The sequence below is a fragment of the Xyrauchen texanus genome, chromosome 27, assembly GCF_025860055.1.
Source record: "Xyrauchen texanus isolate HMW12.3.18 chromosome 27, RBS_HiC_50CHRs, whole genome shotgun sequence".
Taxonomy (NCBI): domain Eukaryota; kingdom Metazoa; phylum Chordata; class Actinopteri; order Cypriniformes; family Catostomidae; genus Xyrauchen; species Xyrauchen texanus.
In genome coordinates, this window is record NC_068302.1 from 22953214 (window position 1) to 22966952 (window position 13739).

Below are 13739 nucleotides of genomic sequence, written 5' to 3' on the forward strand. Positions count from 1 at the left end.
AGTTTTTTAGTTTTTTTTTTTAGCAGGGTACATAGCTAAAATCATATACACAGTAAAGTTATATAGTGTAGATGTAGGGGCATTGATTATAGGACAAAATTGGTCAATTTATTAAAAAAGACAGCAAGATGTTTTTTAAGTGAGAAATTTAAATAATGCTTTTTATTTTATTTTAATTTTTTTCATTTTTTAAAGGGTTCACCATTTCCTGTAAATTTAAATCACAGTTGGCATTTCAACATTTCAAGTATTCTATGAACAAATGAATCTCCATTGTGATTGGATCAGTCAGTGCGAGCCAACTTTAAAATGGGGGCTATTACCCCAAATACTATACAGTACCTATTCAGCACATGTTCTACATATCAATGTAAATACTTGTAAACAGTACAAATTAAACAATTAAACAATAAAAATATAACAAAAATATGTATAATATATGCCATTTTAAGACATTAATTGATTATAAAGACTGAATTTGAAAACAAAAATAAAATCTTAAATGTGACGAATTTGATGAAAAACAAATGATAACATTTCAAATTGTTTCTACACTGGCAGCCAAAAGTTTGTAATAATGTACAGATTGTGCTCTTATGAAAAGACATTGGTACTTTTGTTCACCAAAGTGGCATTCAACTGATCAAAATGTATAGTCAGGAGGACATTAATAATGTGAAAAATTCCTGTTACACTTACCATAGATGTGGCTGTCTTTTCGGCACTTCTCATACACCTTAAAGTCTAGCTGATCCCACAAATGCTAAATGGGTTTAAGATCCATAACACTCTTTTCCAATTATCTGTTGTCCAATGTCTTTGTCTTTGCACTCTTTTTGTTTTTCTGTTTTAAACGTGTTTTTTTCTTTGCAATTCTTCCCATAAGGCCTGAACTCCTGAATTTTCTCTTTACTGTTGTACATAAAAATGGTGTTGAGCTGGTAGAATTCAATTAAGCTGTCAGCTGAGGACATGTGAGGCGTCTTTTTCTCAAACTAGAGGCTCTGATGTTCTTATCCTCTTGTTTAGTTGTACATCTGGCCTTCGCATCTCATTCTGTCCTTGTTAGAGCCAGTTGTTCTTTGTCTTTGAAGACTGTAGTGTACACATTTGTATGAAATCTTCAGTTTTTTGGCAATTTCAAGCATTGTATAGCCTTCATTCCTCAAAACATCAATAGACTGATGAGTTTATAGAGAAAGCTGTTTCTTTTTTTGCCATTTTTGACCTAATATTGATTGCTTAAGGATAAGGAATTGGAGTGATGGTTGCTGGAAATGGGGCCTGTCTAGATTTGATAAAAAATGACATTTTTCAAATAGTGATAGTGCTGTTTTTCACATCAGTAATGTCCTGACTATACTTTTTGATCAGTTGAATGCCACTTTGGTGAATTAAAGTACCAATTTCCTTCTGAAACAGCAAAATCTATACATTATTCCAAAGTGTTGGCTGCCAGTGTAGAATGGTTGCCTATTATAAGGGTTCCTTTTATAATTAAGAGCATTAGCTGAGATAGAATGTCTTTTATATGTAAGCAAAATGGACAATGTAACAAAAATATACCCATATGAATCAATATCGAATCAAATTTAGATTCATCGAAATTTCATCGAATCGAGAGTTTGGAATATAATCGGAAAATCTGTATCAAAACCCAGCACTATTGTTTAAGAATATTTCATGTTTTGTGAGAAATTACTATCCCAAACACTAAAAAAAAGTGCCTTATTACCCCAAGGGTTTTTTCCCCCATTATACCCTAATGTTTATGCTGCCATGCTAACCTTACTACTAATTCTTCACACTGAAAACTGCATTAGTTATACTGTACGCTACAACTACACACAGCTAACAGCACCACTTATCTGCTTATCTAGCACTGCAAAGACTACTATTATTTCTACTGCATTTTATTGCACACTGTTAACAGTACTATTTATACTGCAGACAGCTTACAGTATTGTATTATTCAATATATATAGTGTTCAATCTGAACACTACTTCTAATTCTACACACATTACATATACAACAGTGTGTGCATCAATTAGAATTAAACTTAAGCCCAATGTGCATCTCCAACAGAATATCCAAACACTCAACTGATAATATGCTTTCTGATTTATCTTTCCAGTGCTATATGGTTACAGTCTGCTGCAAATCTTTATTTTATTAAGGCAAATGTGTATTCTGTTGGGTTAATTTTCAATCTTTTCTTTTGGAATTTTCTGTGTTTGCCTTTGATGTTATGTTTAATGGACCAAATTATCATTCCTCAAAACCGTCTCTTCCTCATTCTCTCTCGCTCTCTTTCTCGGTGTGTGTGTGATTTAGAGAACATTTTGTGAAATGCTTTTACGGTGAGTTAGCTCCTCATAATGGAGGTGTTTTCCCTGTTCCTCCACAGCCCATGGAGAGTCATTAGTTTACGCAGAGCTCTTGCTATGTGCATTTAGACTGCCTTCCCCTACCAAGTTATCTCTGTCCAATTACAGAGACATTGAGGGCCAATACAGACATCAACAATCTGAGTCCTGCTCTACAGATTATCAATAGGGAGGGAGTGGGGAGTAGTTTGAGTCAGAATTACAGGAACACTTTAAATCCCTCCAACACTGCCACTGACCATCAAGGGTAACTAAAGCAATAACCTATGGGAACATGTGCATTCCAGTGATTTTTACAATGTTATGGGAAAAGTGAAATGGATTGTCTAAAACCCCCTTACCAGTAAACCACTGTAACGCTCTGACTAAAGTAATTCATAGGGTACAATAACTCTATGATAAAGACGCCAAAGTTCAAAAATCATATTATTAAGAATTATCATAATTCAGAAAACATAATCCATGCGCCAAGTAATAGTTTATCCTAACTGTAGGCTGTTTGTGGTTACCAAGCAATGTAGCAGTTTGGTGCATAAATATTATTTAGTCACAGATGTGTTGATAGTCTTTTTACAACATGTTTGAGTGCGGCTCATATAATCAGAAAACAAAGTAGGAACAATATGGTATAAATACATATCTATTCATTTAATAGGATTATTATTAGACATGGATATGTATATGGAACAATTTTTATTTATTTATTTCACTGTGATATGATAGCTCATTTGGTAGCTGTTCATTTGACTACATACATATTTCCCATTTTATTTCAGAACCATTGATTTTTGTTTGTTTTGGTTAGTTTTTTTATTACAATCTGATGGCCAATATTTTAATACCCATCAAACTTCATTCAATTGTTACAGATTAACTACAACAACATGTTGCACAGCATAGACGTCTCTTGTCTCTCTCCACCCTTCTCTCTCTCTCTCTTCTCTCTCTCTCTCTCTCTCTCTCTCTCTGTCTCTCTTTAATCTTTCATATTTTCACAGATAGAGCTGCTGATGAAGGTTCTCTTTCATCATTCTCTCTGAAGTCATTTAGTTTGAGCAAAGAGGATACTGATGAGCAGCAGATAAAATCAAAGACAAGGTTTGACTTCACTTAGTTCTCTGTTATTTCATCAAGACCTCAAGAAACTAGATCTATTTGATTTTTTTTAAAGGTGATTTGTTAGATATTTCCATTGTAATATTATATGGATACAGCAATAACAACAAGAGTCATTTAAAACTTGCAGTGCCATGGCTGTTTACATTGAGCTGTTTTATTTGTTTATGCGTGTTGTGTTGTACAACAAACCAGTTGGAGTATCACCAGGGCAGGCTTAACCTGTAACTATGGAAACTGAGAGGGTGGTTTGTTTGCAAAGTTGTTTGCTTGTATGGGGTCTGTGAGAGCCTGTTCTGTCCTATTGCCATTGTGTCAATACTCTGCTGTCAGCTGGGAGCTCTAAATCCATTCATTAGTTTCAGTCTGTGATTTCAACCCTCTGCCACCTTTCAGATATTTACACAATGCTAACACTTCCTGCATCAACTTGCACTGAATTCTCAAAACAACAGAAGACTATAAATACTTACTGCTGTTTTTAACTTTCTGTATATAGTCATGTGATAATTATTTTATGTATTTAGAGTACCATGGTTATTTAGCTTTTTTTCTTTGTTTTTTTGTTTACATGGTCGGTTGGACCGGATTATTATGGACTGGATGTCTTTAGAAGACTTAGAATATGATGCATGTCTTCTTTTGTGACACTTTTGTGTGCTTTATTATGTTAAAGTAAGTCATTTTCTGCTGCCATTGTATTAAATTCAGCCAACAAACATTATAATATAGTCACAATAAATAATACAACAAATATAGGTTTTCCTTTCTCATTTTCTCCAACATCAAAAGACATCCACTATTATACGTTTCCACAATTTTCCAAAAGAGGAAAAAATTGATAGTTTATCAGTCAGAAGAGAAAAATCTGCCAAATTTACTGTAATTTTCTCAGCAGCTGTATTAAAAAAAAAACAAAAAAAAAAACATAGCAGCGGCGTTGACTGTTTTTATTTTTATTATTATTTTATTAAGGCAGGATAATATAAATAAAAAATTATATTAAACATTAACACTGAATGAAAACAAGTTGCTTGATTTACGCTACTAAATTAATGTGGTAATGTCTATTTTCTAGAAATGTTACATTTAAAGTCTAGCTGGATAAAGACTCTTCCACCCATACAGATCAGTAGAATGGACAGCTTTGACGTGAAGAGAATGTGTCTGTGTACATGTTGTTTGTTTCATGCATATGTTTGTGCATTGCGATATGGAGGAACATCGCATCTGTCAGCATCACTCCCAGTGCAGCACCATGGACAGCTCCACAACACTTTACAGGAAGTGAAGTGTCAGACACAAAGCAGAGGCATGAGTGTCGGCTCATGACCACACTCACATGGCATCTGTCCTTTTGCATCAGAGGCAGCCTGAAAGCTTCCAAAGAACTCTAAATTATAGCTAAATTATAGCTAAATGTATCACAGGATGCATCTCTAGAGCATTTCGATTGACATTTAATGTTGCTCCAAACTCATTTGACTTTCTTTAGTGAAGCACAAAAAGTACATTTTAAGAACCCTTCACAAGGTTTATTTGTCATAATGCAAGTTGATGGAATATGCGCAAACTGTGCTCAGTATACATACCTGTACTGCATTCTGCAAAAAAAGAGCCCTTTTCCATATTTCCTTTACCTGACCAGGATCATGACCACACATAGCCTGTAATAAAGCCTTATACACAGATAATAATCTGTTATTTTTTCCAGAAATGTCACATGTGTTGGTGTTTAGGTGTCACCGGGACAACTCCACACAAACAAATTCACATACAGGCGTATGCAAAAGTTTAGGCACCCCTGACAATTTCCATGATTTTCATTTATAAATAATTGGGTGTTTGGATCAGCAATTTCATTTTGATCTATCAAATAACTGAAGGACACAGTAATATTTCAGTAGTGAAATGAGGTTTATTGGATGAACAGAAAATGTGCAATATGCATCAAAATGAAATTAGACAGGTGCATAAATTTGGGCACCCCAACAGAAATATCACATCAATATCTAGTTGAGCCTCCTTTAGCAGAAATAACAGCCTCTATAGACGCTTCCTATAGCCTGTAATGAGTGTCTGGATTCTGGATGGAGGTATTTTGGACCATTCCTCCTCGCAAAACATCTCCAGTTCAGTTAGGTTTGATGGTTGCCGAGCATGGACAGCCCGCTTCAAATCACCCCACAGATTTTCAATGATATTCAGGTCTGGGGAATGGGGTGGCCATTCCAGAACATTGTACTTGTTCCTCTGCATAAATGCCAGAGTAGATTTTGAGCAGTGTTTGGGTCGTTGTCTTGTTGAAATATCCAAGCCCCGGCATAACTTCAACTTTGTGACTGATTCCTCTACATTATTCTCAAGTATCTGCTGATAATGAGTGGAATCCATGCGACCCTCAACTTTAACAAGATTCCCAGTACCGACAGTGGCCACACAGCCCCACAGCATGATGGAACCTCCACCAAATTTTACTGTGGTTAGCAAGTGTTTGTCTTGGAACGCTGTGTTATTTTGCCGCTATGCATAACACCCCTTGTTATGACCAAATAACTCCATCTTTGTTTCATCAGTCCACAGCACCTTCTTCCAAAATGAAGCTGGCTTATCCATATGTGCGTTTGCATACCTCAAGCGACTCTGTTTGTGGCGTGTGTGCAGAAAAGGCTTCTTCCGCATCACTCTCCCATACAGCTTCTCCTTGTCCAAAGTGCGCTGAATTGTTGAACGGTGCACAGTAACACCATCTGCAGCAAGATGATGTTGTAGGTCTTTGGAGGTGGTCTGTGGGCTGTTTTTGACCGTTCTCACCATCCTGTGCCTTTGCCTCTCCTATATTTTACTAGGCCTGCCACTTCTGGCCTTAACAAGAACTGTGCCTGTGGTCTTCCATTTCCTCACCATGTTCCTCACAGTGTACACTGACAGCTTAAATCTCTGCAATAGCTTTCTGTAGCCTTCCCCTAAACCATAATTTTGAACAATCTTTGTTTTCAGGTGATCTGAGAGTTGTTTTGAGGCCCCCATGTTGCCACTCTTCATAGGAATGTGAAAGAGAACAACAACTTGCAATTGGCCACCTTAAATACCTTTTCTCATGATTTGATGCACCTGTCTATGAAGTTCAAGTGCTTAATGAGCTCACCAAACCAATTGTGTGTTCCAGTTAATCAGTGCTAGGTAGTTACAGGTATTCAAATCAACAAAATGACAAGGGTGCCCAAATTTATGCACCTGTCTAATTTAGTTTTGATGCATATTGCACATTTTCTGTTCATCCAATAAACCTCATTTCACTACCGAAATATTACTTTGTCCTTCAGTTATTTGATAGATCAAAATGAAATTGCTGATCCAAACACCCAATTATTTATAAATGAAAATCATGGAAATTTTCAGGGGTGCCTAAACTTTTGCATATGCCTGTATGTGCCATGCAGATCAGTTATCAAAGTAAATCCATAGAGTAAGGCTATCATCACAGATATCCTAGCGATTTTTTCTTCCACAAGGGGCCTATTAGACTTGTTTCTGGTTTATATGTGTGAGTCTTAAAATGTCCCTTTTAATTGCCTTGTGTGAATATCTGTAGGCTTATACAAGTCTCTGATCCTGGCTCTTCTCAGGTGCTGGATTAATCTCCCAGAGGTTTCGGAGAAAAGCACCAACACACAGCTTGTCTCCCCCTTTCTGAGTATGTGTGTTCATGGCTAAATCGAGCCAGCACATAAAGCTGAAAACTGCTGAGCATGAGCAATAACACTAGATTGATCATAATATATACAGTGGCCCCAAACAGTATTTTGGTCAAACTTAAACATTTATGAATGTCTTTGCATTAAATAACAAAATATCAAACCAAGTGCTATTTATTATAACTTTATAAGATAGCATAATACATTTTTTAAGCTAAACATTAAAATAATAATAAGTTTGTTGGGTTTAAATATTCACATGCCAATTTATACAAGGCTTATTTCTATTTCAGCCCCAAACTTAATTCTCTGTCAGCTCATATGAATGTAACTCATCTTAAGAAAGTGTTTCTGGCCTTATCAAATGCTCTTTGGATTGCATAATTTATATGGATTAATGTTTTCCAACTGAATATTCTAAATATTAAATGAAACAAATGACAATAAAATGCAAAGTAATCTCTTCTGTAATCCAAAAACTTTTTTTGAATGTAACTGTATCTTACTACCAACTATTTAAATAGTAACTGCAGTGGAATACAGTTATTAATATTTTGTATTTTAAATATGTATTCCCATTACATTTATTCCATTTCTCCACAACCCTGTATATACAATCTATCTATCTATCTATCTATCTATCTATCGATCGATCGGTCGGTCGGTCTGTGTGTGTGTGTGTGTATGTACAGTTGAAGTCAGAAGTTTGCTGCTTAAAGTGCCTTTAAGCAGCTTGGAAAATTCCAGAAAATGATGTCAAGCCTTAAGACAATAAGCAAATTAGCTTCTGATAGGAGGTGTAGTGAATTGGAGGTGCACCTGTGGATGTATTTTAAGGCCTACCTTTATACTCAGTACCTCTTTGATTGCCATTGTTGGAAAAAAAAAAAAAACAGACCACAGTTTGTAAGTGCACATGGGTACAAATATCTTACTTTTTGGAGAAATTTTCTCTGGTCTGATGAAACGAAAGGTTAACTTTTTGCCATAATGACCATCATTATGTTTGGAGGAAAAAGTGTGAGGCTTGCAAGCCGAAGAACACCATTCCACTCATGAAGCATTGGAGTGGCAGCATCATGTTGTGGGGGTGCTTTGCTGCAGGATGGATTGGTGTACTTTACAGAACAGATGGCATCATTAGGAAGGAAAATTATATGGATATATGAAGCAACATCTCAAGACATAAGCCATGAAGTTGGTCGCAAATGGGTCTTCCAAATGTGCAATGACACAAAGCATACCTCCAAAGTTGTGGCAAAACGGCTTATGGACAACAAAGTCAAGGTATTGGAGTGGCCATCACAAAGCCCTGACCTCAATCCGATAGAAAATTTGTGGGCAAACTGGAAAAGCGTGTGCGAGCAAGGAGGCCTACATACCTGACTTAGTTACCACAGTTCTGTCTGGAGGAATGGGCCAAAATTTTTTGAGAAATAAATTATTGTGAGAAAGTTGTGGAAGGCTACACAAAAAGTTTGACCAAAGTTAAACAATTTAAAGGCAATGCTACCAAATACTAACAAATTGTATGTAAACCCACTGAAAATGTGATAAATAATGATATCTACTATTATTCTGACATTTCACATTCTTAAAATAAAGTAGTGATCCTAACTGACCTAAGACATTGAATGTTCCCTTCCGAGGGAACTCGCACTGCGTCGTTGAAAACGACTCTTTGGGGAACGCTCCTTAGCGTGCGCCTCTGAAGTATGAATGAAACTATTCCAATCTTGATTGGTGTTGCGTCATGACGTAACGTGACGGCATAACCGGATGCATAAAAGTGACGCCGGCACACACACACATTAGCTTTCGCTCTTCAGCAAGCGCTCTATGTATATTGTTTGTCTTATTTGGTGTTGTTTGTCCTATTTTAAAGAATTATGGCCACCGAACAGTTCAAGAAGTGCGTGCACCCCTGCCCTCGTTTTATTACGGGTAGGGACACGCACGATTTGTGTGTGAACTGTTTGGGAGCGCAGCACGCACAGGCAGCTCTCGAGGGATCTGCCTGTGAAAGCTGTGAAGCACTACCCCTGAGAGTGCTGCGCTCCCGGTTGGCGTGCTTTGATGAGCACGGTCAGGCTCGTGTTCCCCACGGTTCTGGTCCCGCGTCTGTTGAGGGAGCGCGGCGATTGAGATCGTGGGGTTCGCAGCGGGATCTTGCAGATGAGAATGAGACTGCTCCGGCACTTTCTCATTCTTCGTTTGAGGATCCCGAGCCTACTGTGAGTGGTGCAGAAGCCCGCGTCGCGGCTTCTTCTGCCCACGATCAGGTCCCAATGCTCGAGCTCTCTGCTTCCGAGGAAGTGGAAATGCTCAGCATTGATGTGGACGACCGTAAGCCAAGCACGCCGGGTTTCGGCCAGGCTTATGAGGAGCTGGTTCAGGTTGTGACGCATACTGTGGCCAGACTTAACATTAGCTGGCCACAAAATGAGCAGGGAACGCACGTCGGAAGCAAATTAGACGAGCGTTTCCTGCAGCACACGTCACAACCCCAGCGCCGGGGTTTGCCGTTTTTTCCCGATCTCCACAAAGAGATCTCGAGATCGTGGGATAAACCACATTCGTCCCGTGTCTCCACCCCCAGTGTGGTCGATTACAGCTATGTTTTAGGGGCACGGGATATGGGCTATGGGAAGGTGCCTGGTGTGGAGGAGGCTTTAGCCGGTTACCTCTCTCCTGAGTCGGCATCTTCCCTTAAAAACCCGGCACAGCCTAGTAAGCCCTGCAGAGATACATCTGCATTAATAAGCAGGGCTTACATGGCGGCAGGTCGGGCTGGTTCATGCCTGCACTCAATGGCGATTTTGTAGGCGTACCAGGCCGATCTCCTGAAAGATTTAGACGAGGGGGAGGGGCCAACTCCCGAGGATATCGCGGAGTTGCGCAGAGCCGCAGATCTGTCTCTCCGGGCCACTAAAGAGACGGTCCGTGCTATTGGCCGCTCTATGGCAGCTATGGTGACCACGGAGAGGCATCTGTGGCTAAATTTGTCGGGAATAAAAGAAAAAGACAGAGCTTTTTTGCTTGATGCCCCGCTCTCGCCCTCTGGCCTGTTTGGCGACGCCGTTACATCGGTCGTCGACAGGTTTCAGGAGGCGAGGAAACAATCTGCGGCGTTCAAGCAGTTTCTCCCCCGTAAATCCAAGTCTAAATCAAGTAGGGTGGGGCAAACAGATCAGCCCCAGCCTTCAGTCAGCTCCTCGCACCGCACAGAGCAAAAGGAGAGCGTTTCCTCTAGAGCCCCTCCTCCAGGAGCTTGGCAACAGAGGAAACGCTCCCAGCGGAAGCCCTCCAGCCAGGGGGCCGACCTGAGGGACGTCCTTAAGGCTAGGAGGGCTTCGGGGAAGAGGTCCTAACCGGGGTGGTAGAACCTCGGAGGGCCGGGCCCCCCCCCCCCGCTGCAGAGCAACCGAGGTTGTTCTCGCAGAGGAGCCCTCAGGAAATCGGTGTCGGTTTCCCGCCGTCTCTGACGCTTCGGGCCACACCAATTTCCAGCGAACGCACACCGTGCCGTTCACGTCAAAAGATAAAAAACACACATCAATTGTGGTCACAAGAACTGTATCGACCAAATCCTGCCGGTATCCCACTTCAGGAGGTCGAGAACAGTGCGCGAAAAACACCCGAGACCAGCCTGTATGTGGCCGAGAGGCTGGTTCCCTTAGTAGATTTTGTAGAGGCATGGAATCATCTTCCCAACATATCTGCATGGGTCCTGCATATAATAAAATCAGGGTACAGACTGCAGTTCGGGCACCGCCCCCCCAAATTCTCTGGGGTGGTGCAGACTACAGTGGTTCCGGGGCAGGCTCAGGTGATGGAACAAGAAGTGCAATCTCTGCTGCTGAAGGAGGCCATAGAACGTGTTCCTCATTCAGACAGGGAGTCCGGTTTTTACAGCCAGTACTTTATAGTTCCAAAAAAGGATGGGGGGTTGAGGCCGATTTTAGATCTCAGAGTTTTGAACCGGTCTCTGAGGAGGTTCAGATTCAAAATGCTTACTATTCCTGTCATCGTGAGTCAGATCAGATCCGAGGACTGGTTTGTCACGATAGATCTAAAAGACGCCTATTTTCATGTATCCATCCTTCCATGTCACAGGAGGTTCCTGAGGTTCGCTTTCCGGGGCGAAGCTTACCAATATCGGGTTCTTCCGTTCGGCCTAGCACTATCTCCCCGCACATTCACCAAATGTATGGATGCAGCTCTTGCTCCACTGAGACTTCAGGGCATAGGTATACTGAATTATATCGACGACTGGCTCATTCTGGCCCAGTCTCGAGAAGTGGCGGTTCGGCATCGAGATGTCGTTCTTGGCCACATTCGAAGCTTGGGGTTGAGACTCAACACAAAAAAGAGTGTGTTACAACCATCCCAGTGCACAACGTTTCAGGGCGTTGTGTGGAACTCGGTTACGATGCAGGCACGCATGTCTCCTGCACGTATCGAGTCCCTTATGGCGATGGTGGCCGGGTTAAAGCTAGGCCAGGCCATCACTGTAAACAATTTCAAAGACTGCTTGGCCTCATGGCAGCAGCATCCAACATTGTACCTTGGGCCTTCTACACATGAGGCCCCTCCAGTGGTGGCTGAAAACCAAGGGGTTTTCCTCCAAGGGGAATCCATTTCGTATAATCAGAGTAACGCGCAGGTGCCTTCGTTCTCTGCTAATATGGAAGAAACCTTGGTTCCTGTCCCAAGGGCCAGTGTTGGGAGCATCATGTCACCGGAAAACCGTTTCGACAGACGCCTCCCTCACTGGCTGGGGCGCGGTCATGGACGGCCGCTTTGCCAGGGGTCTGTGGCAGGACCATCATCATTCTTGGCACATAAACTGTCTAGAGATGTTGGCTGTGTTCAGGGCTCTGAGGAGCTTCCTTCCAGACATCAAAGGTTACCATGTCCTAGTACGTTCGGACAATACATCAGTGGTAGCTTATCTGAACCGACAAGGAGGACTCAGATCGCGCCCTCTGTGCAGACTGGCGCATCAGATAATTCTTTGGACCCAAGGGAAAATACTGTCTATCAGAGCAATATATATTCCGGGGGTTCAGAATCAGGGAGCAGACATCCTGTCGAGGCAGGGGCTGAGGCCCGGGGAATGGAGACTTCATCCAGAGGTGGTGAAGTTGATGTGGGACAAATTTGGACCATTGGAAGTGGATCTATTCGCGTCTCGAGAGACGTCCCACTGTCCACTTTGGTTCTCCTTCTCACATCCAGCCCCACTGGGGTTGGACGCCATGGTACAGGCTTGGCCGAGGCTTCGCCTGTACGCATTTCCCCCGATCGCTCTGCTCCCGGGAGTCCTGGAAAGGGTCCGCCAAGAGGGCATCAGTCTTCTTCTGGTTGCCCCAATGTGGCCGGCCCGAGTATGGTTCTCAGACATAATTTCACTCCTGATAGCTCCGCCATGGCAGATTCCTCTGAGGAGGGATCTGTTGTCTCAGGCAGGGGGCACAGTCTTCCACCCTCGTCCAGAGCTGTGGAAACTGTGGGTCTGGCCCCTGAGGGGGTTCAGTACCTAAATGCTGGTCTATCAGCGGGGGTGGTTGAAACCATACTTAGCTCTAGGGCTCCGTCTACTAGGAGATTATATGGCCTCAAGTGGAATGTGTTCTCCACTTGGTGTAGAGAACATGAATTAGATCGAGTTAACTGCCCGGTGGCTTCAGTTCTGGAGTTTCTTCAAGATCGTTTCTCTGCGGGTCTCTCCCCTTCCACACTTAAGGTGTACGTGGCTGCCATTTCGGCGTTCCATGCACCACTGAGTGATGGGCCTCTGGGGAGGCACCAGCTGGTCATTCGTTTTCTCCGTGGTACATGGAGGATGAGACCGGCAACCAGGCCCAGGGTTCCTGCCTGGGACCTGGCGGTGGTTCTCGAAGGGTTATCCCTGGCCCCCTTCGAACCCCTTCAGTCGGCCTCGCCCAAGGACCTGACGTTCAAGATGGCTTTTCTCTTAGCTATTACCTCTCTAAAGAAGGTGGGAGATCTTCAAGCCCTGGCAGTAACACCAGCTTGCTTGGAGTTTGCCCCTGGCGTAGTTAAAGCCATTCTGCACCCGAGACCTGGCTTTGTGCCTAAGGTGCCTTCTAACACAGCACGGTCTACGGTCCTGCAGGCATTCATCCTCCACCTCATGTGTCGGCAGAAGAAGAGAGGCTCCATTTGCTCTGCCCTGTCAGAGCTTTGAGCGTTTACCTCGAGAGGTCCTCTTCCTGGAGGAGGTCGGACCAACTGTTAGTGTGTTTTGGGTCACCTAGGAAGGGGCTCCCTGCCTCGAAACAAACCATTAGTAATTGGATTGTTCAGGCTATTATCTCGGCCTACAAGGTGCGCAATTTGCCTTCAACTTTGGCCGTAAGGGCTCATTCAACTAGAGGCATGGCGTCCTCTAGGGCTCTCTTATCGGGAGTACCCCTCCAGGAGATCTGTGAGGCAGCCGGTTGGGCTACCCCGCACACTTTCATCAGGTTTTATAGTCTGCACCTCCCTAGTACGCCTGGCGCACGTGTG